This window comes from Schistocerca piceifrons, chromosome X, assembly GCF_021461385.2.
Source record: "Schistocerca piceifrons isolate TAMUIC-IGC-003096 chromosome X, iqSchPice1.1, whole genome shotgun sequence".
NCBI lineage: Eukaryota > Metazoa > Arthropoda > Insecta > Orthoptera > Acrididae > Schistocerca > Schistocerca piceifrons.
In genome coordinates, this window is record NC_060149.1 from 738,124,251 (window position 1) to 738,151,851 (window position 27,601).

Here is a 27,601-nt window from a genome sequence, read left to right on the forward strand (position 1 = left end):
TATCTGAATGGTACGAAAATTGGCAGTTGACCCTAAATAACGAAAAGTGTGGGGTCATCCACATGAGTGCTAAAAGGAATTCGTTAAACTTAGGTTACACGATACATCAGCCAAATTTAAAGGCCATAAATTCAGGTAAATACCTAGGAATTTCAATTACGAACAACTTAAATTGGAAGGAACACATAAATGTTGTGGGTAAGGCTAACCAAAGACTGCGTTTTACTGGCAGGACACTTAGAAAATGTAACAGATCTACTAAGGAGACTACCTACTCTACCACTACGCTTATCCTTCCTCTTTTAGAATACTGCTGCGCGGTGTGGGATCCTTCCTAAATAGGGCTGACGGAGCACGTCGAAAAAGTTCAAAGAAGGGCAGCACGTTTTGTATTATCGCGAAATATCGGAGAGAGTGTCACAGAAATGATACAGGATTTGGGCTGGACATCATTAAAAGAAAGGCGACGGAATCTTCTCACCAACTTTCTCCTCTGAATGCGAAAATATTCTGTTGACACCGACCTGCATAGGGAGAAACGATCACCACGATAATATAAGGGAAATCAGAGCTGGTACGGAAAGATGTAGGTGTTCGTTCTTTCCGCTCGCTATACGATATTGGAATAATAGAGAATTGTGAAGGTGGTTAGATGAACCCTCTGCCAGGCACTTAAATATTATTTGCAGAGTATCCATGTAGATGTAAATGTAGATATAGATGTAGATGTCTCAGTTTCTGTCACACCATTTTTTAAGTTTTCTCGTTTGGTGCTGTTAGAGTTATAGCAGATATTAAACTTTTTGTTGGAGCAGTTATTTATGTACTTGTCGAATTGTGAAAGTTTATTTCATAATGACTTATTGTGATAGATGTATTGACAGTTGAGTCAGCGATGTTACATGGTTACAGGCTGTTTGATTCTTTGGTATTCTATAGATCATATCTTTGTTCTCACCAGCTATATTACATTGCTTCTATGATTCGTGTTTATGTGGTTCTACCGTTATATGTAATTTAATTCTATTGTTTTTATGGAATTGGTTATGGCAAATAGTGTCGTGGTGTGCGAGGTTTGTGACATTTTTCCGATATTGTATTCGTAAATGAATGATTTCCTGTGGTTACTTTTAATTTCGTATGAATGTGATCTCAGATATGTTTGTAGATTTTCTTTTTCTATTGATCTCCTGCTTGGAAGGATTATTTCAGTAAAATTTTCTGTGTGATATTTGTGTTTCAAATCGATCTGTTCATTTAGAATCTCTTGAGGGTAATTTTGTGTGTGTGAATATATTTCGATTTCTTCAAGAATACTCATTAGTGGTCCTTTTTGTGCAATACGTGAAACCACGACGGCTCGTTCTATATCGTTCTCTGTATGTCGTACTGTTTTCAAGTGGTGGAAGAAAGTTGATGGGCTACTATCGCTATCTCTAATGTCTTCTCGGTATCGCATATTGAAATTCTGCCCAGTTGGACCTACATAGAATTTATCACACACTTTACATTGAATTTTATACATTCCTGGATCTGAATATATGGTTGGTTTTGTTTGTCTGTAGTAAAGTAGTGTTCGAAGATTGTGTCGTATCTTGTATGCAGATTGTATGTTAGTGAGTTTTAGTAATGCTTTAATTGTGTGAGATATTGTTCCTAGATATGTAGTGGGTAAATCTATAAATTTTTGTTCTGTTGGTAATTCTCTTGTCAGCTTTGTTTCATTGCGTGTGGCGGATTGTATAGGCTTAATGCGTTTATTGTGTAGGTATGTGACAGTTTTAGGATCCATTTTTATATGGCATCATGCACCAAACCCAGGTTTGTTAATCGATTAATCATAGCATGAAAATATGGGTAATTTTGTGATTTTGGATGAGAGGAATGTTCGTTAGTAATGCTGTCTGTTGGGGTTAGTTTCCGAAAAATCTCGAATTTATCTGCATAAATGATGTTTTTATGGTCAGATCCAGATGATTTATTGTTTTTTTGTTTTCTAATTCTATAATGAATTTTATTTTGTGGTGCAGATTGTTAGGGTGGATGTCTTCATTATTTCCAATTATTAACATTACCATGTCGTCAACATATCTCTAATTGGTTACGATTTTGGCGATTATTACGTTTGTGGCGCGAAAGAATTTGTCATCTAAATTATTTAAGGAAATGTACGATATTAAGTCTGCTAGGCTACATACCATGGCTACAATATCTGCGCGAGTATAAATTTACCATCGAATTGAAAGTAATTTTTCTTAAGTATGAAGCTTACTAATTGAACGATCTCATTGATGCCTGTTATGGTGGTTTTTCTGTAGCGTAGTAAATTGTGTTCTATTATGGCAATTTTTTCGTCGATTGCAAAGTTTGTATAAAGATTTGTGATACCAAATGAGACAAATATGCCGTCTTCAGGATTTTAATGTCTTATTTTTTGTGCTAGCAATCTAGAGTTTTCTAATGTGTATTTTTTATTAAAACTGTATAGTTTCTTTAGAATTAAGTGCAGTTTTTTGCTAAGCAAATACGTGGGACTGTTTATACTATCATCGACTGTCTGGACAGGGGCAGTTATTTAATGCATTTTTGGATGTCGACGTAATTTAGATGTTCTAGGAGTCATTAACAAATATGGTCTTTTTTCGTAGTCGGATAGAATAGTATTCCACTGTTCGATGATTCTCTTTGTTCGTGCTGCATATTTGTTTGTGGGATCTATATTGATTTTTGTGATGTTATTTACTACCAAAAAGTCATTTAATTTAATATATAGGCATTTCATTTTAGTATGAGTTAACTATTACCTTTGTCTGACTTTATTGTCAGTGCGTTATTATCTGTTAGTTTATCATTAATTTGACATAATATAATACAGTCTTTGTTCTGGTCTTTGTAGTTATTGGTTATTTTTTTCTATTGCATTCTCAGTTCTAATAGTTGTTTGGTTTTGTTGTTTTATAGGTAATCTAGCTGCATCAATTGCTATTTTGGTTGTTGTTCGAAGTTGTTTCCTGATAGTTTTGTGAAATTTTGGTCCTAGATTATATTCTAAACCCTTATCTAATAAATTTTGCTCGTCCCTTGTGAATGTTAGGGAGTCAGTTTTTATATTCTTTTATACAATCGAAATGGGGGTATTTGTGGTGAACTTCTTGTAGGATATTTAATTTCTGTAAGGTTTTCAATTTTATTTTTGTTTGTAAATGGTACATATTCGCTAATAGGAGGTATATATTTATCTATAAATTTTGAAACATAATCAGACGTAAGTGGATTGATACTATTACTAAGGTCTAAGTCTGCAAGATACATATCTTGATTGAGGTACACTTTGCGATCGACTTTGTCCTTGATTTTTTGCCATATCTATACATTTGCCACTTAGTGCTTCGTCATATAAGGACATTATCAAATTATGTTATAAGACGAAAGGCGTTGTTGTGTTTGATTATATTGGTTGTTACTATAGGCCTGTTTCAGCGTCATTCCCACCTCCAGGTTATCTGTGAAAAGCACATAGTTTGGTACAATATTTCAAATTTTTAAGTAGATAATTTAACCTACACTCCTGGAAATTGAAATAAGAACACCGTGAATTCATTGTCCCAGGAAGGGGAAACTTTATTGACACATTCCTGGGGTCAGATACATCACATGACCACACTGACAGAACCACAGGCACATAGACACAGGCAACAGAGCATGCACAATGTCGGCACTAGTACAGTGTATATCCACCTTTCGCAGCAATGCAGGCTGCTATTCTCCCATGGAGACGATCGTAGAGATGCTGGATGTAGTCCTGTGGAACGGCTTGCCATGCCATTTCCACCTGGCGCCTCAGTTGGACCAGCGTTCGTGCTGGACGTGCAGACCGCGTGAGACGACGCTTCATCCAGTCCCAAACATGCTCAATGGAGGACAGATCCGGAGATCTTGCTGGCCAGGGTAGTTGACTTACACCTTCTAGAGCACGTTGGGTGGCACGGGATACATGTGGACGTGCATTGTCCTGTTGGAACAGCAAGTTCCCTTGCCGGTCTAGGAATGGTAGAACGATGGGTTCGATGACGGTTTGGATGTACCGTGCACTATTCAGTGTCCCCTCGACGATCACCAGTGGTGTACGGCCAGTGTAGGAGATCGCTCCCCACACCATGATGCCGGGTGTTGGCCCTGTGTGCCTCGGTTGTATGCAGTCCTGATTGTGGCGGTCACCTGCACGGCGCCAAACACGCATACGACCATCATTGGCACCAAGGCAGAAGCGACTCTCATCGCTGAAGACGACACGTCTCCATTCGTCCCTCCATTCACGCCTGTCGCGACACCACTGGAGGCGGGCTGCACGATGTTGGGGCGTGAGCGGAAGACGGCCTAACGGTGTGCGGGACCGTAGCCCAGCTTCATGGAGACGGTTGCGAATGGTCCTCGCCGATACCCCAGGAGCAACAGTGTCCCTAATTTGCTGGGAAGTGGCGGTGCGGTCCCCTACGGCACTGCGTAGGATCTTACGGTCTTGGCGTGCATCCGTGCGTCACTGCGGTCCGGTCCCAGGTCGACGGGCACGTGCACCTTCCGCCGACCACTGGCGACAACATCGATGTACTGTGGAGACCTCACGCCCCAAGTGTTGAGCAATTCGGCGGTACGTCCACCCGGCCTCCCGCATGTCCACTATACGCCCTCGCTCAAAGTCCGTCAACTGCACATACGGTTCACGTCCACGCTGTCGCGGCATGCTACCAGTGTTAAAGACTGCGATGGAGCTCCGTATGCCACGGCAAACTGGCTGACACTGACGGCGGCGGTGCACAAATGCTGCGCAGCTAGCGCCATTCGACGGCCAACACCGCGGTTCCTGGTGTGTCCGCTGTGCCGTGCGTGTGATCATTGCTTGTACAGCCCTCTCGCAGTGTCCGGAGCAAGTATGGTGGGTCTGACACACCGGTGTCAATGTGTTCTTTTTTCCATTTCCAGGAGTGTATTATAGAATTACGGTTTACTACGTACTTCAAGTGCTCTTGCTCTCCATATCTCATCTATGTCTTACATCTGTGTTCGATAGCAAATTCCCTTTTTCAGAAATGCTTCGCTCGACAGCATATGGTGCCACTAACACTCCGAGATAAGTTGTAAAATTTCTGATACAAGTAATTACAGTTGTCTGGCCACTTTGAGATGGGTCACCACACTGTTCTGGGTGGTAACCACAGGGAGCAGAATCTGCGTTTTCGAGAAAGTGATAATGTTGATCATACTAAGGATGAAATGTCAGTTTAACGTGGAGTCAATTCATGCCAGTTGGCAAGACCTGTTTGGTAAAACAGTTATTTGACTCATATGTTTATTGGGCCCGGGATTTTATTTCCTTTCGAGTCTGGCCCAACAGACGGCCGCACCGTTGAGTTGTTGTCCTGACTGTCGGCGAGGAATGAGCTAGTACCTGACATCCGGCGGAATGTGACTGTCTGCTTGCCTGGAACTGATGGGTTCGTTTTTCTGTAGCCTGTGCAAAGTGTGCTGTAGGGAAGATGTACGATATTTATTAAGTGTGGCGGTCGAAACCTACTAGGCTAGAAATGGATTTTTCCATGACCTCTTTAAGACGGAAAGAAACTTCCTAAATTTCCGAACAGAAAGTATCACTTTCCAGAGATGCGTTGTCAGTAAGAGAAGGGAACGAGCAATGGCAATGCTTGAGTTCTCCTTCAGCACGCGAATAGCTGAGAAGCCTGAATGTTTCAGCAGTTTTAGGTAGCTCAGGGAATCTTCGTATCGGTCGGCAACTTTCCTCGTTGCAGCAGTAATGGGACTATAGAAATTAGTTCGGAAATTAGTGATACATTGTGATCGACAATGTATTTCTCCATGCAAGGTAACCTTAGGAGAATTTGTATACGAGGGGCGTTCGATTAGTGATGCAACACGTTTTTCTCAAAAGCTGAGTAGTTTTATTCAGGATTCCAGTACACCATATTACTCCCCACTGTTGACTACAAAACCTTATTTTCCAACGTAATCGCCGTTCCGTGCGACAGCCTTATGCCATCTTACTGGGTGGACCTGTATGCCCGAATGGCACCACTCTGTTGGTCGACGTAGGAGCCAACGTCTAGCTGCATCAACAACTTCCCTCATAACGCGAAAGCAATTCTGTACAGGTGGTCCTTCGTTGCTCCTTATAATCTTCTGTTAGCTCAACTGGTAGACTAATGTGTGAAGCACTACCAACAGACGTCCAGTTGTGGAGCGAGGTGTTTCACTGTGATCCGTCGATCACCACGAATAAGAGTGTCAGCACTTTCCTACATTGCCGGAGTTACAGCTATGTGCGGCCTGCCGGCATGCGGAAGATCGGAGAGATATGCGCGACCTTGTTGCGATGACGACAAACGCCTCGCCCAACGATTCACCGTGCTTTTGTTCACTGTCAGTTCCCCATAGACATTCTGCAAGCGCCTATAAATACGAGGGTCGCTCCAAAAGAAATGCACACTATTTTTGTAAAAATACAGTTTTCATTCTGCATGTGTGAAAGTTTTACAGTGTGTAGATACATCCTTCCCGCTTGTTTTCAAACTTAGTTCAACCTATTCCCGTGAGTGGCGCCGTCACAGCATGTCTTCAAGATGGCTGCTACACTTGACGTTCGTCAGAAGCAACGTGCGGTCATAGAATTCCTGTGCTGTGAAAACGAGACAGTGGGAAACATCCACAAGAGGTTGATAAAGGTGTATGGAGATGCTGCTGTCGATCGCAGTACAGTTAGCCGGTGGACAAGCAGGTTACGTGATGAAAGCGGGCACGGAAATATTGAGGATTGTCCTCGCAGCGGCAGCCCTCGAACTGCACATGCTCCATACTATTGATAGTGGCTCACAAAGAACAAGAAAAACGGTATGCAGCGGACTTTTGGAACAGTACGAGAATAGTGGAGATGAATTTCTTGGAAGAATTGTGACAGGTGATGAAACATGGCTCCACCATTTTTCACCAGAGACGAAGAGGCAATCAATGGAGCGGCGTCATACAAATTCACCCACGAAAAAAAATTCAAAACCACACCTTCTGCTGGAAAAGTTATGGCTACGGTGTTTTTCGATTCCGAAGGACTCTTGCTTGTGGACATCATGCCAAGTGGAACCGCCATAAATTCTATATCTACATCTACATTTATACTCCGCAAGCCACCCAACGGTGTGTGGCGGAAGGCACTTTACGTTCTGATGCCTATATGACGACATTGAAGGAACATCAAGCTCGACTGAGTCGTGATCGACCACATCAGCAAAAGCAGGATGTTTTGCTGTTGCATGACAATGCACGTCAAAAAACCATGGAAGCGATCACAAAACTCGGATGGACAACACTGAAACACCAGCCTTACAGTCCTGACCTGGCTCCATGCGACTATCATCTCTTTGGGAAGCTGAAAGACTCTCTTCGTGGAACAAGGTTTGAAGATGATGACTTTCTTATGCACGCTGCCAAACAGTGGCTCCAACAGGCTGGCCCAGAATTTAACCGTGCGGGTATACAGGCGCTAGTTCCAAGATGGCGCAAGGCAGTTGAGAGGGGTGGAAATTATGTGGAAAATGAAAATATTGTTCCTAAATGATGTATCTACACACTGTAAAACTTTCAAACATGTAGAATAAAAGATGTATTTTTAAAAAAAATAGTGTGCATTTCTTTTGGAGTGACCCTCATATCTGCGATGCTCTGGTTTTCTGTGAAAAGAATTTCAGTAACAGCTCTGCTTGGGAGGTACCTCCATTACAAACCCAATTTTGAAGGCTACGCCTAGCGCCGCCATCTATCAGTACTCATGAAGCTATAGAGGCTGAAGCGGGTATATCGATGTCCGACAACAAATTCCGCATTTTTTCAATCGAAACTGGCTGAGAAAAGAATGTCTTGCATTACATATTGAACGCCCCTCTTATTTGTTTAACATACGCTGTCGTGGCGTTGTGAGCAGCTTTTCTGTGTTTTGGAAGGCAAGTGTGCGGGTTAATATGTGCATACCGCATATGGTTGTTTAGGAAAAGGCCTGTATTTTAACGCAGAATCATTAGCTAACTGGAGGTGGTGTTGTATGAGAGAACTGCAGCTCACAAGGGTTAGTTAAAAGCAATGAATTTGTTTCAGTGGGAATCCGGTGTTTTTATTGTGTTTTGTTGCTTACGTGCCTTTAAGTCACAACCCTGCTTCATCTTTGTGACAATGATCTAAAGGAGATACATGGAACCAGCTGGAGGCGGTAAACTGACAGGTTGGGGGAAAAGTTTTCGCGACCTAAGTTTGGGCTTTGGAGTCTTCATGAATGGAGAATAAGACTGCCGCAAAGCGTTTATTATTTGTTGTGACTGCTGTCACAGAGTGCTGTATTGCACGCAGAATAAATGTCAGTTTATGAAGGTGGGTACACAAAAACAAGTGACAGAAATAATAAAAATAAAATACGTATTTTAGGCATAGTAAATAGAGTTCAACGCGGACCCGTCAGGTTAGCCGAGAGCGCTAATGTGCTGCTTCCTGGACTCGGGTATGCGCGCCGGCCCCGCACCGAATCCGCCCGGCGGATTGACAACGAAGGCCGGTGTGCGGCCAGCCTGGATGTGGTTTTTAGGCGGTTTTCCACATCCCCTAGGTGAATATCGGGCTGGTCCCCACGTCCCGCCTCAGTTACACGACTCGCGGACATCTGAACACATTAACACTATACCCTGGCTTATACTAGACGCAGACAGTTGGGGTACACTTATTCCATTCTGGGGGGTTACGGGGTGGCGGCAGGAAGGGCATCCAGCCACCCATTAAATTAACCTTGCCAAATCCGCTTAACCATGCCGACTCTGCTAAACCGAAGGACAGAGGCACCAGCAAAAAAAAAAAATTAAAAAAAATAGAGTTGAGCTCGTATGAGGAGTGTCAATATAAAATACACAAGTCCATTTCTTTCAGGAGTGCTAGTTCTGCAAGGTTCGCAGGAGAGCTCCTGTAAAGTTTGGAAGGTAGGAGACGAGGTACTGGCAGAAGTAAAGCTGTGAGTACCGGGCGTGAGTCGTGCTTCGGTAGCTCAGTTGGTAGAGCACTTGCCCGCGAAAGGCAAAAGTCCCGAGTTCGAGTCTCGGTCGGGCACACAGTTTTAATCTGCCAGGAAGTTTCATATCAGCGCACACTCCGCTGCAGAGTGAAAATCTCATTCTGGAAACATCCCCCAGGCTGTGGCTAAGCCATGTCTCCGCAATATCCTTTCTTTCAGGAGTGCTAGTTCTGCAAGGTTCGCAGGAGAGCTCCTGTAAAGTTTGGAAGGTAGGAGACGAGGTACTGGCAGAAGTAAAGCTGTGAGTACCGGGCGTGAGTCGTGCTTCGGTAGCTCAGTTGGTAGAGCACTTGCCCGCGAAAGGCAAAAGTCCCGAGTTCGAGTCTCGGTCGGGCACACAGTTTTAATCTGCCAGGAAGTTTCAAGTCCATTACTGATCACCGACGTACAAAGTCCAAACAAAGTAAGTTATCTGTCTCAAATTCGAAGTCCAATCCAGGAGCATCGACTTGCAGGGTGTCAGCCAGTCTGCAGACACTCATAGACCACATTGGATAGCTTGAAGGTCACTCGACAGCAACTCGATGACCACTGGTTTGATAGTGGCTCACAAAGAACAAGAAAAACGGTATGCAGCGGACTTTTGGAACTTCACATCATAACTTCACATCACTGAAGCTTTGGAACTGGAATTGCCTGTCTTGGAGTCATACAGGCTCCTAATTACCAGCCGATTGGAAAGAAATTGGTCCTGCTCTTTTCCCGGTCACATGACTAACGTAAGAGGTAGCACCATGACACTGACGTCGCCTTTCCGAGTTGTCGCCTTCTGCAAGCCTGCCCGCAAACGACACTGGGGTTTTGCTGCTGGTGCCTGCAGAGCAGGCAACTCGGCAGACATGACTGTACCGCGGGATACTGCATTACAGGTACTGGAGTACTCATAACATACGAACTTCGGAATCATAGGTACAGACTTCCACCGAGGTAGTTGACCAATATCGCTATCTCAGCGTGGTTTCACTTCTATTGTCTTGCAAGCAACACATAATGTGACTTGCACAAAACCATATTGGAAGTTCTGGCTTCCATATTCAGCATATTTCGTGTCTTTTTGTTTCGAAAAAGTCACAGAAATCTTTAACAAACATTATATTGTTTTAATCCCTTTTTTTTCAAAATTTCCCTTCTTAAACTTAAAAGTACGTCGTACTATTTAAGTACCTATAGCTGCTCCAATATCTCAATAAATACTGTGTAAAACCTATTAACTGAGCAATGAAACACTCGCCAATTTTCTTACAGTCAGTTACCAGAAACCTTGGTTCAACATCTCGAACTATTTTGGAACAACGGAGATGTCCCCATTATGTGCTACACCTAATATATCCTGTGTTAACATTGCGAACTCTAACTTGGCTATTCAAAATAAAGTTCCGCAGCACATAAGATGACGAAATCGAGTAAGGCGAACGCTTATAACTATTACAAACCTTATTCTAATGTGAACCTTAGCTGAAGTCTGTTCCTACAAAGACAGAAAATAAAAACTGCTTTGTTTGTTCTTCCTGCAGAATAACACCATCTTACATGGAATAAGTTCAGCGTTGTGTTTACTCTGAAGCGGAGAACCTCAATTTTTATTTCATAAGCTGTGCCCTTCCTTATTTCCTGTTACTGCTGCCACAATTCGTCGCTCACTTTATTTTATTAACCAAATATTTCGGTAGATGTTGCAATATCATGGACGTTATTACTGACAATTTGGCCTAGGTTTAGAATAAAAAACATGACAAACACTGTCCGAACAGGCATGAAGGCCCAATGGTACCAACCGGCCGCCGTGCCATCCTCTGCCCTTAGGGGTCATGGATGCGGAGAGGCATGTAGTCAACACACCACTGTCCCAGCCGTTGTCAGTTTTCGTGACCAATGCCGCTACTTCTCCATCAAGCAGCTCCTCAATTGGCCTCTCAAGGGGCGAGTGCACCCCGCTTGCCAACAGCACTCGGTAGACCCGGAAGGTGACCCTTCCAAGTCCTAGCCAAGCCCGGCAGCGCTTAACTTCGGTGATCTGACGGGAAGCGCTGTTACCACTGCGGCAAGGCTGTTGGCCTAGATTTAGGATACTACCTCTTTTTCGTACACATGAAACGTCCCCTTTTTGAACAATTATACATGACTGTGCTTAAACTGACACACAATATTTTGTTAGCGCAACGCAATCTGACTTTCAAAATTCCCTACAAAAGAATGGCCCTGACTAACATTAAACTATACCTTTCACAAATCACTTACCTCACAAAAATCTTCGCTGCTCAAGCTACTGCAATACAGCGAGCGCCACTACTGCCAGCTAAATAAAAGATTCAAACTATGGAAGGCACTAACTACTGATAGGGATAGTTAGCAAATGAAAGATATTAATAGAGAACAAACAATGTATTTACCTTGATATCATCATATATAAATATAGCAGTTCATGACAAATTTCAAAACTCCGCCATCTCTCTCCCCACATCCAGCACTGCTGGCGGCTCACCTCCAACTGCGCAACGCTACGCGCTGTTCACAGCCAGCTGCCTAACACTACAATGGCGAGTATTACAACAATGCAAAGCAGCCACAGACTGCACACAGCACAGCCAGTGATTTTCATACAGAGGTGGCGTTACCAATAAAAAACCTAAACAGCCTACTTACACACAGAAGAGCGTAGAGTCTACCTAAATCATCTGTTGTAAGTTCCTGAAATTCATTTCGGTGCGAATACACCGAAAATGCCGTTAAAACACGAAGGAATTACGGATATTGACTGCAACTGGGCGTGGTTGAAATCAGTGGGGAAAGCTGGAAATTTATGGCGGACTGAATTTCGAACCCGGGTCTCCTGCTTACTAGACAGATGCGCTGACCAATGCGCCATCAGGACACACTGGTTGTGGCAACTGCAACTTCCCGTCAGACCCACATTCTTAACTTATCCACATATTACTAATGTAGTGCCCTATGCCAATTATCCTCATTACTCGCGGCGTTTCGTCGATTCTAGTAAGAGTTCGAGCCTGTCGTGCATCTGCACTGAAGAGATCATTGGCCGTCCTCGATATATAGGGTGAATCACATAAAACTTGCACCGTAGATAGTGCGGAAATGGAAAGTGCTACTGATGTGCGGTTTTCACAGACTGTATTGATAGTCAGAGGCTCGTATTCTTAGCCAATCAACAGATTGTAACAATACGTGGAAAGTGTATTTTCTTGTGATTCATCCTGTGGAGGTAGAGAAAGAGGGACAGAGAGAGAGAGAGAGAGAGAGAGAGAGAGAGAGAATGCCGTAAGATGTTACGATAGCTCCACAGCATAATCTTTAATAAGTATGTGCGGTACTATCTTAAATAAAGGGCAGTATTAAGGGAAAGGTAAATACACATAAGTTTAATGTTACTGAATTTAATTAGAAATTATTTATTAAATAAATTACTTATTCTCTGTTGCTTTCGGACTTTTACAATCTAGGCAACCTTGTAAAACATGTGAAAATCACATACTATATCTAATGAAAAACGAAATAAGATCTCTTTATATAGCTCGTGTATGGCACACAACGATTGACACTTGGAAAAGTTTACATAAAAATACAGATTAATCTAAAAGAAGAAACTCATAACACATGCGACTTTAGTCATGTCGAACAGCTAGAAGATAATCCTCGTCTTTTTTATGAGAACATTCCTTAACGTAAGCCAAAGTGTTTTCGTCATCTTATCATTATGTTAACCTTTAACAGACGTCGACTGTCGATGTGTTTCACAACTGTTTGGTGATACGTGCTAAAATCTTTGTGAAACGTAAATCCTCTTGTCTGCATTTCAAAGGGAGGAGAAATGATAAGCTCCCGTTACCAGTTTCTTATGGTAGTAATGGTCGCTGTGGGTAAAATATTTGCCGGTACGTAACAAAGCGGCTATAGGATATCGATGAATTTGCGAACCCAGTCGTTTACGTGCAAAATGCATTAAAACACACCGCGTGTCCTGCAGCATTAGCTCGACGCTGTGAGGCCTAATGCTAGATCACTCCTGAAGAGAGATCACTCATTTGTTTAAGGTAAAATTAGTAGTGGAACAATCTTCCTCTTTCACGTTTCCCACGCTACACTTGTTTCAAATGAGTTGATATGTTTCACAACGGTTTGGTGATACGTGCTAAAAGCTTTGTGGAAATTAAATTCTCTTCTCTGCATTTCAACGGGAGGAAAAGTGATAAGCTTTTTGAAATCATTCACCTGGTAACTATAACAGAGTAGTTGCTTAGTATTAGTTTTGAGTATCTGTTTACCACATTGGGGAAACAGCTTCAGGAACAAAGTTTTTAAACATCAAAGCTGGTTCTTTCATCTTTAAAAATAAACGTACGTAGCACCTGCGCTTTTACTGTAAGTGATAATCGACAACAGAGAGATGCACTTCGGAAAGCAAATATAAGAAGAAAATTTAATAAGGATTTAGTAGCAGGTGATGGGGAGATTTTTTTCCTTTCAGCCAAAGGCTTGTCTGTTTTTCCAATATCAGCTGCAGGCTCTGCGTCCTGAAAGCCAGTACAGGGCTAGCCTCTCTGAACTTGTTTATTCTCTGTGTTGCTGCAAGCGATTTTGTTTATCGAGCTCACCGTGAGAGCAGATAATGGAATAAGAAAACAGCTTTAAAAACTGGCAGGCTTTTTGATATAACCCACTTCATTACACCACCACACTGAGTTTTATTTTGCTTTTCAAATGCAACAAATCTTCGTACACAGAATTACCTGCTGTCAATAAGTCATGCGCTAAACCTTATATTACGTGCACATCAACCTTAACAACTAGTTTATTTTTAGGTTCCAACACAGTTAATCTTAATCTCGTACTCTTCAGACTGTAGGAAGAACATAAACGATAACCAATAGGACTAAGTAATACAATTAAAAAAAACTAAGATTTTTGAGTGCAATCTACTGGCGAAAGTAAGGAAGCCAAACGGCATTTTAGAAAGTAAACAGTCCGTTAGAAATATCGTCTTCCAAGAGATTATTGTGAAATATTGCAATTAATGATTCATAATAATGTGATTACTTCTGGGTCAATGCAATAACGAGACTACGATCTGTTAACAACGCTATAAAATGGCTGAAATGGTACATGCGTCCGTTTACTGTAATGTTCTAACAAGGGAAACTCCCTATCGCACCCCTTCAGATTTAATGGTAAGATGACCCAGTGGATAGCCGGTCAAAAACTGAATATAGATCAAGCATGAAAAGAGAAAGAAGGTATACTGAACTGTGAAGAAGGAAGCAAAATCGAACCAGTGAACGGTCGAAGATCAAGATGTGCGACATCGAGCGAACTTGAATAACAGTGGCGTCTTGGATATATGGGCACGATGCTGGACTGTGAAGGGAAAGATCCGTGTTGTCAAATATTTTTTCTTTTTCACAAAATTTTGAACTCTCCATCCGGTAATTGACGTGTCTGTTCGCTGTATTCAGATTTGTGTCTGTGTCGTGGTGTAACTTCCGTTTGCAACAGCAAGGTGTGAGAAAAAGACCTCAGGAAGTATGTACCTCCTATTTGTTCTATACAAGTACCACATGTTATGACTCTTGCGTTCCGTTTTGGAAGTTCTGACTCTTGAATTCCTTTGTTGTAACATTGTTCATACTAGTTAATTTGTTGTTTTCATTTCTGTGAGACGTCTATGCGGCTTCTCGCTTGCTCTCTACAGAAGGAGAAAAGACACGTCAATGACCGGACGGAAACTTCATAATTTTGTGAAAAAAATATAGGGCAAGAAGGAGATTTGAACAGGGATGTCCCGCTTTGCAGTCCAACACAGTGATCACACAACGACGCAGTGATTCTTGCTAATTGCTCGATGTTTCACATCTTGAGCTTCAACCATTCACTGTTCCTACTTTGCTTCTTTTCTGACAGTTCAGTACACCTTCTTCCTGTTTTCATGCTTGATCTGTGTTCAGTTTTTAACGGACTATCTACTGGGTCAGTTTACCACTAAATCTGATGTTTTGGGAGTTTTGCTTGTAAGAGAGATATGTAAGCAAAGAAACTGTTACCAACAACAGGGAAAACAGACGAGCTTATGGGCAACTTGCTAGTTTCGGTACTGGGCTCATCCAAAACCGATCATTAGCCATACAGATGTAGTCTTTAGATGCGGATATTACGACGTTGCAAAATGATTTCTCATCGATTGTATTGTCCGAATCACGTAACACGATAATACAATGTGCCATCCTTATATCTGAGTACTCCAGGACTCATACGATAACTGTTTTTAGTGGCTTCTATCTTAAGGAGTTCCATCTTCCCTCTGTAACTCTCTCTTTGAAAGCTGCCTCTTCCTCTCGAGTAATGACATTAGTGTTGAAAACCGCTGTCGAAATAGCAACGGGTCGCATAAATGCGCAACCTAGTAGAATTTTGGGTCAATACCCTGTCTTAGGGGTGGTTGTACATTATGCCATTTTCACCCTTAGGCAAACTTTGCTGTAGAATCGTTAAGATTTTACTGAGATTCCTAGCAATTGATGAAACTGCAAAATACGGCAACATTTGAAAATAAAATTAATAAAACAGAGAAGTTCAGTAATTAAAGACAAGTATTTATGACGAAAAATTGAATAAAATTCATTTTGTTCAGTAAAACTGAATCCACTAGTGAATGGTGGCCTCACAGTAAAACAGTTTTGACTAGAACACCTTGTCAGCTAGGTTCATATATGTCTGCAGTAATGGTAGCAGCACTTTTGACCTGGACAAGGCAAAGTCCCATACCAAGCGGACATTACTCGTGGGAAATTAGTTTTCAAAGACCGGACACGCCTTAACTCCTGGAAAATCAGAAATTATAAATCTATTAAATTTTGTAGTAACTGAAAGGCGGGCAATAAAACTGTCCAGTGTTATCTGTTTAGTTTCCGTTTAGCGGCCGGCCGGTGTGGCCGAGCGGTTCTAGGCGCTTCAGTCTGGAACTGCGCAGGTTCGAATCCTGCCTCGGGCATGGATGTGTGTGATGTCCTTAGGTTAGTTAGGTTTAAGTAGTTCTAAGTTCTAGGGAACTGATGACCTTAGATGTTAAGTCCCATAGTGCTCAGAGTCATTTTGAACCGCTTAGCGCTACTAGTTCGCGAGAAATTAATTTAAACAAACCCTGCAGTTCACTACAAGCAACTGCAGCGCACGCAGCAAAACTTAACGTGTCATTTCGCTACGCAAATTCAAAAGCTAGCAAACTGGGCGTGTCGATAGACGAGTCCAATGCCGCTTAGAATGTTTTTATACGCCAAAAAGTACACAATATTAATAATAATTAAGCACAACAAAAAGTTCTCGCAGTCTGCCAACTACTATCACCCGCGGATGATGAATTGAGTTAAGAGCTCAACGGATAGCATAAAACTTAGTCTTGTGAAAAAGGACAGCCCGATAGACTGCAAAAATTTATCTCCACTACCTTTATAAATTAACATAATTTTTATGGCCAATTATTCCGAATCGTCTTTTGCCAACGTTTCACTTAATCTACTCAATTTACAATAGGACTTATGCACCAGTCTCACATGGTAGAAGACTTTATTAATGGCAAAAAATGGTTCAAAAGGCTCTGAGCACTATGGGACTTAGTTTCTGAGGTCATCAGTCCCCTAGAACTTAGAACTACTTGAACCTAACTAACCTAAGGACATCACATACATCCATGCCCGAGGCAGGATTCGAACCTGCGACCGTAGCGGTCACGCGGTTCCAGACTGTAGCGCCTAGAACCTCTCGGTCACCACGGCCGGCTATTAATGGCAGATTTAGATAAATTCAACATAACTATCAGAAAAACTGAATATTCTAAAATAACAAAAACAGATTATGGATGTACCAACATTCCGAAAATTCTGGCTTAACTGCAAAATTTTTTATTGCTTGTGACGTTAAAACTATTTAGTATATCAGAGCGTGGGGCTCTTAGGTTAAAACACAAATAAGTATATTTCATTTGCCACCTCGTTTGAGTTCGTATCTCCAAAAGTTCTCATAAAATTTAAAAATGTAGCCCAAATGATTATTAAAACTGCGTAGTTTTTGGCGTATAGAGACATTCTAAGAGGCAATGGACTCGTCTAATCGAAATGCCCAGTTTGCTAGCTTTTGAATTAACGTAGCGCTAATGGAGCGTATGACACTAAATATCCAAGATTTTTGCGTAGACATTTTATTTCAGTTATTACTCTCGCCATGACACCCGTTCTGTTCCGTGCGTGTGTTTGTGACGTACTTTTGGCGGCAGGGAAATTCACCGTGTGTTCAGTAGGTTCGTTCTAGTAACGATTGCAACCATTGTGATCAAAGAGGTTCAAAGGGTTCTGAGCACTATGAGACTTAACATCTGAGGTCATCAGTCACCTAGAACTTAGAACTACTTAAACCCAACTAACCTAAGAACATCACGCACATCCACGCCCGAGGCAGGCTTCGAACCTGCGACCGTAGCGGTCGCGCGGTTCCAGACTGAAGCGCCTAGAAGCGCTCGGTCACATCGGCCGGCAACCATTGTGATCACGCGAATTCGTCCGACGGAGATATTCTACCAGTTCCAGTGGTTTGTGAATGGCCGAAAATTGTTCGAGTAGCAGCCAATGGATTTTTGCAACTACTTTCGAGTAGTCAGAGGTATTTCTTCTACTGATTCCAAAGCGTTTAATTATCTTGCTCCAAAGAAAAAAGCCCGCACATGCGCAAAACATTTTTTTGTGTTCAGTCTCGTAGCTTTCTCGTTGAATAAACTGTGTACTTGGTTCCTGCTAGGCTTTTAAATGGACGGCACATCTCAACCTAGTGAAAATTTAATACACCTAGTGTAATTTTATTCCCTTGAGGGCTTTTTCTCCAGAAATGTGTTGTATATGTAAATCCTGGCTTATCGAAAGCAAAAGGAACTCACTATCCTCTGTTAACTTCACTTTCAGAGTGAATAAGTTTCCACTCTTCCATACAAGGATCGGATCACGAATTTCGATGATTGTGTGTCACATATTACACTCGTTGCTATAAACGAAATGCACATATAACTTGGCTCACTTTAGAGGGGAGGTGGCATTGATAGAAATATGCGTGCTATACTGTAACATACATTGGTGAAATTAAGCTGCATACCAGATTCATAACCACTTGAAACATTGCAGCCACTCCCTACCAACTAAATCACCGATAATTTTTCCTGAAATTAGATAATTTCCAGAATTTGTGATGTTTGGGCATTTACCACATTCCAGTTTGTTAACATTGTTACTAATTATCGGCTATGTATTTCCAATCAGAAAGAAAATTTTTGTTACCAACAGCAGTGAGAAAATCTTATCAAATTGTTCATCGTTTGCAAATAATCAAAATACGTAAAAAAAATATTAATGAGGAAAGTGGTAAGGAATAATTCAGAACTTACCCAGTTAACATTTTGTATCACCGCTGCTCCAAGAAGTGCCGATCACAAGTGGGAAGCAGTAATGTTTGACTCAATTTCGTTCATCATATCCAATGTTTTTGGAGAACCTGCAACAGTGTTATTCATTTTTCATGTAATATAATGCAGTACCAGTTATTTATTTTTTCATGTTTAACACGTCGTGTTTCTAGAATTTCTAGTGGTCATGAGCAAATATTTGTAAGTATTTTGTGTGTTGTTCTGCCTCTCGTGCACTGTATCGAGGCCTACGTGAAAGGTGACCTGCGATTGCGTCTGTGTGATACGCTCAGGCGCAGGTGTGACAGCGTTAGCAGTTCACGGTGCCATTTCCAGTTGGAAATTTTGGTGCAAACGTGTAGACAATCATACATTGTGTGTAGATTACGTAACAGCTGAGAAAGGGAAATTGAAACCGGTTTTAGCAGTACCAGTTCAATCTAGCTCAAAGGCGATTACTTGAAAGTTTACCTCAGTTTCGAGCTTTTGTGAAGCTTGCAATCTTGGAACTTTATCTAACGAGGAAAATACGATTATTATACTCGTATCACTCCAGTAAAGGAAAAACATTCAAAACGAAAAAAAAAAACTGGGAAGAAAACGCACCACTACACATAAATTTTAATTTAGTTGGAAAATTTAAGTAACTTACGCCTTCTGTTGGTCACAAGGCGCCTGTTCCTTATTTTAGAACAATTATATGTGAAAATATTTCCTAAAAAGTCACATGTTTTTGAAATGATTTCTTTCGCATCTTTACTGCAAGTGCATATCTTTGGAAAGCGATAACAATCAACTGTCATTTCCAGCAAGGGATTTTGTTTACAAAACATCCTCAACTGAGCTGCACGGCGAGACTGAAAATATCCGCTTGAGTTATTGCTTTGTTTTATGATAAAAACGACCCGTTTGGGAAAAATTATATTTCCATCTTCAGGTGTACCAATTTATTGAAATAAAGGAGGTGATATAGTATAAGGCCGTGAAGTACGCATGTAATTGTGAAAAAAGTAACTACCGATGGTTATTCACTTGCAAATATAACTGAGAAAGTGCGATCAGTTTAGTCAGTTTAGAAAAGAGAGAACCCGGAAAGGGAAATGAAATGTATGGGCGCCTCAAACGTTGTGAATGAAAAACCGAGCGGAAGTTGAAAGTACTAAACTCGAACAATAGAAGCAAGATCTCACGTAGTCAGCTGCCAGGTGGTCGCATGTCGCGGACTCCAGACTGCACTATGAAACAGAAGGACGTGACGGTGTGGTACGGAGTGGTGCGAGCGGGCAGCGTGCCGTAAAAGGTAAATTCGCGAAGTGTATGAGTGCCCGGAATGAAGAGCCAATATGTGGTGGGAGAGGGAAATGAACTGCGGCTACTGACTAGACCGAAAGCTCACAAGTAGTTAAAACTAAATATGAAAATTGAAAGGAGGGTGGAAATATAAAAGATAATAAAAAGATGGCAAATTGATAATGCCATAATAGGAAGACTACTAGTACAAAAAGTTTTTGATAACTCTGAACTGGCACTAAATTAATAGTGCTAATGCCACATGAGACAAATACAATAACTTTTTTTAGTTTTGTATGGAGCCACAGTCATATAAAATTTTCTGAAGGATATGACCGCCATTTAACTGTACAACAGGTTTTTATTTCACAATCTAGATTTCGGCCTGAGGCCATTATCAATTATTATGTTATGTTATGTTATGTTAACCGGGGACCTAGAAACGACGGAGAGGCTCCGTCCCCGCCGCAGCCGCAGTGGTCCGCAACCCCACGACGACTATCGCAGTCCACTTCACCCCTCCGCCGCCCCACACCGAACCCAGCGTTATTGTGCGGTTCGGCCCCCGGTGATCCCCCCAGGGAACGTCTCACACCAGACGTGTGTAAACCCTATGTTCGCGTGGTAGAGTAATGGTGGTGTACGCGTACGTGGAGAACTTGTTTGCGCAACAATTGCCGACATAGTGCAGCTGAGGCGGAATAAGGGGAACCAGCCCGAATTCGCCGAGGCAGATGGAAAACCGCCTAAAAGCCATCCACAGACTGGCCGGTTCACTGGACCTCGACACAAATCCGCCTGGAGGATTCGTGCCGGGGACCGGCGCTCCTTCCCGCCCGGAAAGCAGTGCGTTAGACCACAAGGCCAACCGGGCGGGCATCAAATATTACAGCTGCCACAAATAATTCTGATCTAATAGAGAGCGTCATGACGGATACAGGGATTAGTGAACACAAGGTCATTGTAGCGAGGCTCAATACAATATCAACCAAAATCACTATAAATAAACACAAAATACATCTATTTAAAACAGAAGATAAAAATCCGCTTGTTGTCTTCCTAAGAGAGAGTCTCCATTCCTTCCAAGCTAATTATGTAAGTGTAGACCAGATATGGCTCAAATTCAAAGATACAGTATCGACAGCAATAGATAGATTCATACCGAATAAGTTAATAAGAGACGGGACTGATCCACCATGGTACACAAAACACGTCAGAACACTGTTGCAGAAGCAACGAAAAAAGTATGCCAAATCCAGAGGAACGCAAAATCCCCAAGACTGGCTAAGTTTCACGGAAGCTCGAAACTTAGTGTGGACGCCAATGCGAGATGCTTTTAGTAGTTTCCACAATGAAACATTGTCTCAAAATTTGGTAGATAACCCAAAGAGATTCTGGTCGTATGCAAAGTACACCAGTGGCAAAAAACAGTCAATAGCGTTACTGCGCGATAGCGATGGAAATGTTACCGATGATGGTACCACTAAAGCGGAGTTACTAAATACAGGTTTCCGTAATTCCTTCACATATGAAGACGAAGTAAATGTTCCATAATTCGAAACCAGAACAGCTATTAGCATGAGTGACAGAAAAGTAGATATCTTAGGTGTTGCGAAAAACTCAAATCACTTAAGAAAGGCAAGTCTTCCGGTCCAGATGGTATACCAATCAGGTTCCTTTCGTAGAAATCATATACAACCGCTCACTTGTCGAAAGGTCTGTTCCTAAAGACTGGAAAGTAGCACAGGTCACACCAATATTCAAGAAAGGAAATAGGAGTAACCCATTGAATTACAGACCCATATCACTGACCTCAATTTGCAGTAGGATTTTGGAGCATATACCGACTCGAACATTATGGATCACCTTCAAGAAAACGACTTATTGATACATAACCAACACGGATTCAGAAAATATCGTTCTTGTGCAACACAGCTAGCTCTTTATTCCCATGAAGTAATTAGTGCTGTCGACAAGGGATCTCAGATCGATTCCATATTCCTAGATTTCCAGAAGGCTTTTTTGATACCGTTCCTCACAAGCGACTGTTAATCAAATTGAGTGCATATGGAGCACCGTCTCAGTTGTTTGACTGGATTCGTCATTTCCTCTCAGAGAGGTCACAGTTCGTAGTGACAGACGGTAAATCATCAAGTAGAACAGAAGTGATATCTGGCGTTCCGCAAGGTAGTGTCATAGGCCCTCTGCTGTTCCTGATTTACATAAATGATCTAGGTGATAATCTGAACAGCCTCCTTAGATTGGTTGCAGGTGACGCTGTAATTTACCGTCTAGTAAAATCATCAGGTGATCAATTCCAATTACAAAATGATCTAGAGAGAATTTCTGTATGGTGCGAAGAGAGGCAATTGGCACTAAACGATGAAAAGTGTGATGTCATCCACATGGGTACTAAAAGAAATCCGATAAATTTTGGGTATACGATAAATCGCACAAATCTAAGGGCAGTCAATTCGACTAAATACCTAGGAATTACAATTACGAGAAACTTAAATTGGAAAGACCATGTAGATGATATTGTAGGGAAGGCGAAGCAAAGACTGCGCTTTGTTGGCAGAACACTTAGAAGATGCGACAAACCCAACAAAGAGGCAGCCAACATTACACTTGTCCGTCCTTTGCTGGAATATTGCTGCGCGGTATGGGATCCTTGCCAGGTAGGATTGACGGAGGACATCGAAAAAGTGCAAAGAAGGGCAGCTCGTTTCGTGTTATCGCGCAATGGGGGTGAGAGTGACACTGATATGATACGCGAGTTGGGGTGACAGTCACTGAAACAAAGGCGGTTTTCTTTGCGGCGAGATCTATTTGCGAAATTTCAATCGGCAACTTTCTCCTCCGAATGCGAGAATATTTTGTTGACACCAACCTACGTAGGGAGAAATGATCATCATAATAAAATAAGAGAAATCAGAGCTCGAACGGAAAGAGTTAGGTGTTCCTTTTTCCCACGCGCCAATCGAGAGTGGAATGGTAGAGAAGTAGTATGAAAATGGTTCGATGAACCCTCTGCCAGGCACTTAAGTGTAAATTGCAGAGTAAACATCTAGATGTAGATGTAGAACAGATTAAAGCGCAATAAAAGTACAACTATGAGACAAACATTCAGAAAAATACACTATGTGATCAAAAGTATCCGGACACCACCAAAAACATACGTTTTTCATATTAGACGCATTGTGCTGTCACCTACTGCCAGGTACTCCATATCAGCGATCTCAGTAGTCATTAGACATCGTGAGAGCACACAATGGGGCGCTGCGTAACTCACGAACTTCGAAGGTGGTCAGGTGATTGGGTGTCACTTGCGTCATACGTCTATAAGCGAGATTTCCTCACTCCGAAACATCCCTAGGTCCACTGTTTCCGATGTGATAGTGGAGTGGAAACGTGTAGAGACACGTACAGCACAAAAGCGTACAGGCCGACCTCGTCTGTTGACTGACAAAGACCGCCGACAGTTGAACAGGGTCGTAATGTGTAATACGCAGACATCTATCCAGATCATCTCACAGAAATTCTAAACTGTATCAGGATCCACTGCAAGTACTATGACAGTTAGGCGGGAGGTGAGAAAACTTGACCGAGCGAAGTGGCGCAGTGGCTAGCACACTGGACTCGCATTCGGGAGGACGACGGTTCAATCCCGTCTCCGGCCATCCTGATTTAGGTTTTCCGTGATTTCCCTAAATCGCTTCAGGCAAATGCCGGGATGGTTCCTTTAAAAGGGCACTGCCGGTTTCCTTCCCAATCCTTCCCTAACCCGAGATTGCGCTCCGTCTCTAATGACCTCGTTGTCGACGGGACGTTAAACACTAACCACCACCACCAGAAAACCTGGATTTCATGGTCAAGCGGCTGCTCATTAGCCACACATCACGTTGGTAAATACCAAACGACGCCTCGCTTGGTGTAAGGAGCATAAACATTGGACGACTGATCAGTGGAAAAACGTTATGTGGGGTGACGAATCACGGTACACAATATAGCGATCCGATGGCAGGGTCTGGGTATGGCGAATACCCGGCGAACGTCATCTGCCAGTGTGTGCAGTGCTAACAGTAAAATTCGGAGGCGTGGTGTTATGCTGTGGTCGTGTTTTTCATGGAGGGGGCTTGCACCCTTTGTTGTTTTGCGTGGCACTATCACAGCACAGGTCTACATTGATGTTTTAACCTCCTTCTTGCTTCCCACTGTTGAAGGGAAATTCGGGGATGGCGATTGCATCTTTCAACACGATCGAGCACTTGTTCATAATGCACGACCTGTGGCAGAGTTTTTACACGACAATAACATCTCTGTAATGGATTGGCCTGCACAGAGTCCTGACTTGAATCCTATAGAACACCTTTGGGATGTTTCGGAACGCCTACTTCGTTCCAGGCCTCACCGACCGACATCGATACCTCTCCTCATTGCAGCACTCCGTGAAGAATGGGCTGCCCATTCCCCAAGAAAACTTTCAGCACCTGATTGAAAGTATGCCTTCGAGAGTGGAAGTTGTCATCAAGGCTAAGGGTGGGCCAACACCATATTGAATTCCAGTATTACCTATGAGGGGCGCCACAAACTTGTAAGTCATTTTCAGCGAGGTGTCCGGATACTTTTGATCACATAGTGTAGCAGGACAAACAGTTAAATTAATGTTTGGGGTGCATGATTGTTCTCTTACTTACGTATTATATATCATTATGGTCCCGTAGTCTGGTATTTATAATACGTAAGTAAGAGAGCAAATCACGCAGCCCAAATGTTGATTTAACTGTTTGCTCTGCTATTTTTCTGGTAGTTTGTCCGATACTTGTACTTTGATGTGATTTAATCTGTTGCAGCTGTAACACTTGATAATGGCCTAAGGCCGAAATTTACGTTGTGAAATAAAAACTTGTTGTATTGTCAATTGCCGGTTATACCTTTGAGAAAATATAATAGCTGTTGATGGAAAAACAGTGCTCATAAAAAGGGTTATAAAATGGCATTATGCAAAGATACATAAAAATTAGTGGTACAAATGCGGTGCCTGTAGAAGCGTGCTGATTCTTGGTAAATAAAACAATATTTGTAAAAGACCATTAAAAACGGCGTTACTAAAGGCCCCTATAAACGCACCAACCGACGGAGCGGCAAATTGGACGTGTGTTGCCGTTTTGAAAGACCGAACGACAAACTTTCCCTGTTGGGACGTCGGGCGGGTAGGACTCAAGAGCCCTGCATCCGCGTGGCGAAACCGTGTTAGCAGCGCTCGATAGTCATCATTCGCTATACAAGAGCATTCAGAAGCACGCGGCAGGCAGTCACCTCACGCATCGACACTCAGCGCTATTTCAACGAGCGCAGGAAAGTGGCTAACACACGCGGATAACACACAAGTGGCGTGAAAAGCAAGCGATGTGACACATGGCCAGTCAGATAGGTGGCACTGGCATGTCATGCGTATGACTCGACGCTAATGGAAGTGAGAACACACTAAACTCTCGCTAACCCATCCCTCAATATTCCAGCCTCATAGTAATCTGGCCTACATCCAGCATCCAGTCACTCAAGTACAAATGACACATACAGTAATGAATTTTCTTATGCAATAGTAATTACGATGCTAAACATCTTTGAAACTGTGGCTGTATTTACAGTTCAGAATCGTGGCTTCTAAGAGGAAACTCATTATGCCAAACCTCAAGCAGAAACTCGAAATTAGAGATCAGTTGAACTGGGGTTTTTCAGAGAGAGCCATTGCTGCTGAGCACAATATTGTGCGAGCAACTGTTTATGACCAAACTTTAATAGATGAAGAGATAATCAAAAGGGTACAGGAAATTTATGATGAAAGTGATGAAGAAGAGGACATAGGAACAGAGATATATCTCACACTGCTGGTTCTGAAGCTGCAGACGTCTTCCTAGAGTGCATCTTGCAACAATCAGAAAAATGAAATCCGACGTAATGCTTGTACAGCCATTGTGTGACGAAGCACACTGCCATCGTATATCATCATTGCAACATCGCGACATTGAGATGTTTCATAGTGAGTGATACTGCTGTATATGATCACACTCAAGAACTAAGTTTTCTGTGAATCTGAATGAATCTTGAGTTTAAAAAAAGTATAATCCCTATGTGTTTACACTAAATTTAAGACACTTTCAATAATCCAGTACTTCCGCTAATCTGGCACCCATATGTATAAGGAATGATCGGATTAGCATGAATCTACTGTAGTTAGCAACGTGACACCACGTCTCCTTCGGACAATGCAGCTTAACTGGATTTAGTCAACATAATTAGCATTAATCAACAGATGTCTAAAATACGTTGCTGGATATATCCTTTTATTGACATTGGGAGTATGGCTGCAAAAGTTATGGGGGAGTATTAAAAAGATTATGTTGTGAAGCCATAACACATCTGTATTGAGGTATCAGTTAGGAAAATAAGACGCACCAGTTGTCCAAATACGTGTGCTTTATTTAATTTAAAAACAAAACGTGTTTTGGAAAGATATGACCCCATCATCAAGTTCTTAAAAATGTTATGCAATTCTGTAGTCATAATGGAATCATGTCTTTGCGAAATATGTTGTGTTTTAAATTAAATACTGGACACATCTGGACAACTGGTGCGTCGTATTCTCTATACTGATAAAATTATTTTGGCAAAGTGTTGTTTAGAGATGCTGTTGAACTCTTCATTGTGCTCATGACGCGCTTCGGGTATTGCCCGCTATCAGATGACCTGGTAACAAAGAATCAAGAGAAATACTAATAATAATATCTTACAATATAGTTGTACCATAGAAATGAGGTTAGAGAAATCTCGAATGAAATTAATTGTACACAATTTTGAATTTAAGTACATACGACTAAGAACATTATATGCTTTGGTAAGAACGCTGAATAATGTCCATATAAATGTCAAGCAAAACATGTTCTGTCGTATACTAGAAGCAGACCTAACCAGAAGCTCAGTACAGTTAGTGTTAAGGCACCGCTAACAGACCCATAACGTAGGCTCGTATCCCATTGTTAATATAAAATAATAAAAGCATGGTGTACTCCCGAATGTGACAAATTCCACGAAGAAAGGCACCAAATATGGTTAAAGTTTCAAACAAACAAAGCAGAAGAAACTGCCATCACCTCAAAAATGAAAGGAAAAAATTCACGCGAAACATTAGGAGAATTAAGAGAGAATTCCTTAAACACTTAACAAACTCTACAGAAGATAATTACCACAATAACAATTCCAGGAACTACTAAAAAATCTTTGAGAAACAACTACAACAGTGTGAGCCCCGACGCTAATACTGAAAGATGAAGATGGAAGAATGCCACACAGAAACAAAGAAAATGCTGAAATCATGGCAAAAGCATTTAATAAACTTTTTAATTGTGAAGAAGCCGAAGAACTCTTACAAATCGATGTAAATACCCCAATTAAAACCGAACCTCACAAATTAGAACCCCCTAATTTCCGAGAAATAGAAAGAATTCTCAAAGGACAAAAAATTATAAGGCATGTAGAGAAGATCAGGTTTTTGTCGAAATGTGGAAATATTGAACTGACACAATAAAGATCTCCTTAACAAGGCTCTAACAAAAATTTGGATAACAAAGCAATTCCATGAACATTGGATCGCAGCCATCATACACCCACAACACAAGAAGGGGGATAAGAGCAATCCAGACAGCTACAGAGGAATCTCTCTCCTAGAATTCCCATACAAGATTTTA

General features: G+C 41.9%; 1 protein-coding gene and 1 pseudogene across 1 annotated transcript in view; one reads left to right on the forward strand and one right to left on the reverse strand.

Moving 5' to 3' along the window:
• The window catches only part of LOC124722684 (dopamine beta-hydroxylase), a 165,676-nt gene that overhangs the window by 21,893 nt on the left and 116,182 nt on the right, over positions 1-27,601 (forward strand). The gene's annotated exons all lie outside the window — the stretch shown is intronic.
• LOC124723489 lies at positions 11,049-11,167 on the reverse strand (annotated as a pseudogene).